Source organism: Juglans microcarpa x Juglans regia, chromosome 5S (genome assembly GCF_004785595.1).
Source record: "Juglans microcarpa x Juglans regia isolate MS1-56 chromosome 5S, Jm3101_v1.0, whole genome shotgun sequence".
Classification (NCBI taxonomy): Eukaryota; Viridiplantae; Streptophyta; class Magnoliopsida; order Fagales; family Juglandaceae; genus Juglans; species Juglans microcarpa x Juglans regia.
The window spans coordinates 27,530,354-27,533,811 of record NC_054603.1 but is presented as its reverse complement, the minus strand read 5'-3'; positions in this window follow the sequence as shown (position 1 = coordinate 27,533,811).

Below are 3,458 nucleotides of genomic sequence, written 5' to 3'. Positions count from 1 at the left end.
AGCAGGTTAGAGCATACTTCATTTTCAATTATAGTCTTAAAATTATCAATTTTTTGGGTTAATAACGGTCTTTTAACTGTTCTTGAATTCTTTTATATTTTAATTCTTGTTTTAAGAAATTTATCTGGTTTTCTTTTCTTGTAATTCTATTTTTTGTTAGAAAATTAATTTCTCTGGTTAATGAGATTTCCTTTAAAGAGTTAATTTCTTTTGATACTGGGAGAAATAGGAATTTAAATTAAATTTCTTGTCCAAGTATTTTAGTAAAAATTCCTTCTTCTGTTACAGAGAAAGGATAAAGTAGGGTAAGAAAGGAATTTCCTAATATTACTTTAGTATTAATATTTTTTACTAAAATGAATGTTGTTTTAAAGTAAATTTCATTATTACATATATGTGCATTGGATAATTTATAATTTATATTTAATTTTGTTTCATTGGCTTGGGATAATGTTTCTTTTGTTTTTCAAAATATTTAGAAGGTATTAATCCCTCTTGTTTACAATTTAAGTCTGCTGTTGTATCTAATAGGGTAATTGTAGTAAAAGAGAATTCTTAATTAATTGAAATTGTTACTCCAGCATACCATTTTTGAAAATTTATCTTATCAAGAATATTAATGAAATTGTATGTTTCATCTTTTATAACTAACGTTGAACATTCTGCTTGTTCTATTTTATGTTCTTTATCATGAAGATTTTTTCCGTTTTTCTCTATTTTTAATGATATAATTTATTGTAATAATTATTCATTTGGAACTTCTAATTTAAGATTAGATGTTTTTAAATTTCTAATTTCTTGTTTTATCTCATTGATTTCTTGTTGTATATCTTGAATCATAATTTTCTGTTTGTCAGTTTTAAATCTTCCTATTATTTCTGAAAAATTGTAAGGTGTTGAGGATGACGGTATTGAAGTGTTTTGATTATTAAAAGTATCTTTTAGCTTTTCTAAGTAGTCTTTTCTTTCTTGAGGGTTGCTGATTTTGTTTATTAATTCTAATATAATGTCTTCTTATTTTGAAAGTACATTAATGGTTTTGTTACAGATACAATTATCCTTATTTAGACAATTACAAATATGTACTTCATCTTCTTTTGATTCACTATTAGAATATTGTTCTAAAAAACTTGATTCTTTTAATTGACAGATTTCTTCTTCTTTTAAAGAACTATCTTCCTCTTCACTTCAATGTATTATAAAAATATCTAATAATTTGTCTTTTAATGCTTCGGATATATCTAATTCGTTAATCTGTTGTTTGACTTTACAATTTGATTTATAATGTCTAACTTTTTTGCATTTATAATAAACAATCTGTTTTTTCTTTTTATTAGTCTTTTTAGGACTTTTTAGTAGCTTATTATATGTTTGTTTATCTTTTATCTTTTTATATGGTTTTTTGTATTTTCATTTTTTATTAGAATAATTCTTATAAACTATTTTTCCTTTTTTGTGTCTTCTTGAAGGAGCTAATAATGGAGTATAACCAAATTGTTCACAAAAGGTACCTAATTTCTTTCTAGCAAATTTCTTTTCTTTCTCCATTTACTTTTTTAATCTTAAATCATTGCACATAGTTGATCTAGTTCTATTAATTTTACTTATTATATCATCATATGTGAGATTATAAAAATCAATAGTACTATCTGATCTTAATAATGATTCTCGTACCTTTTGGGCGAAGTAATATGAAAGTCTGGCTATGAATTTTTCCTTACAGTATGGCTGTAGGCAATCATTCTGATCATAACTTTAGTTAGAAATACATCTTTATACCAACAGAAATCAGATAATTGAGAGCATTTTAGATTAATCAATAAATCACTAGTTCTTTCTTTGAATTGAAGCGGATCACCAACAAAGTATTTAGTTAATGCATATATCAATGTGTTTACAGCATCTTCTAAAGGTAAATCATTTTCTGTTTCAATCACTTGCATGTTTTCATCATATTTATATGCAGTTAATATTCGTGACCTTTCTTCATATGAAAGGTAGTGATCCCACCAACCTTTTAATTGGCCAGTAAACCCTGTGATAATAATCTATGCTACTTGATGATCAGTTTTTCTGTTACTTTTATAGACATTAGCAACCATAATCATTTCTTAGAAATGATTTAATATTTCATACTCAGATAATCTGTCTATATTCTATTCATATAATACATCTGGTGCGAAAGCAAATCTTATTATTTGTTTCCTTTCCTCGAATTGCATATCCGGTGGAGTAGGTCTAGGATACCAATTATGAGTAATAGAGACATGATGTTTAGAATCTCTGGCTGAAAAATTATTAACATGATTTCCTCTAATCTTGTTTATTTGTAGACCTAGATTTTTAAATTGGTTTTCAATATTACTAATTTCAGAGTCAGATATTACAGGTGAATCTGTCTTGCTTAATACATTAATATGGGGTTGTTTTGAGGTGGTTGCAGTATTACTAATAGTTAGTTTTTCTAATTTATTAGAGATTTGTTCCAATAGATCATTTTTGTTTTTGAAAAAAATAGTTTTTAAATAAGATGGGATTTCATGGGGAACAAATAAAGAGGTTTATTCTACTTCTTTAATAGTGGGTTTTATAGGAGATATTTGGGCTTCAATTCTTTCTAATTGTTTACCCATGGTTCTTAGATATAAATTAGTATAATTGCAATGTTGAATTATATTATCAAGTTTTTTATCAGTGTTTGTAATATTATGTTTTTTTATTGGTGAAACCAAAATTTGGGTATTTCTCTTATTGAACTTGATGACTTCAAAAGGGGGGTATTCTTCATAAATAATCTGATTATTCTCTCATTTAATCCATTGGTTAGTAGTCCAGTTTATGGTAGATAATTGATTTGATTTATATATCTCAAACCACGTAAAAAAAGTTATATTAATCTATATTTTCTCTAAATCTTCGTAATATTTTTCTTGAATATAATCTCTTTCTATTTTTGTAAAAGTTGAGAAAAATATTATTCTTTTGTGACTATTTTCTTCTTTCATATATTCATGTTTGAGATATTCCTTGTTAATTTTAAATTCTTCTTTAAATTCTTCTTTCTTCTCCAACTACTTGTAATACGTTGGAGAAGAAAGTTCTTTTTCAAGATTATGAGATATGCTTTATCAAGATAACTAACAGTATATACTAGTGTATCAATAATATTTTCGGGAATAATTTCCCGAATCTGTGTGTCAAGATTATGGGATCTAGTATCAAAAGATCTGGTGTCAAAATTTTGAGATTTATTTCGAGAGATTGATGTAAGAACAGATCTGGATGTATGATAACTGGAGGGTGCTGGAGAAGAATAATGTGAAAAAGATCTTCTAAAAGGTTGAAAAGCTATTTAGACTGTTCCGTCCACTTTTTGATCTATATATTCAATATCATCTTTAGAATTATTTTCTATCTTAGGTATTGGGGTAATATTCTCAAATTGCCATTCATTTGGA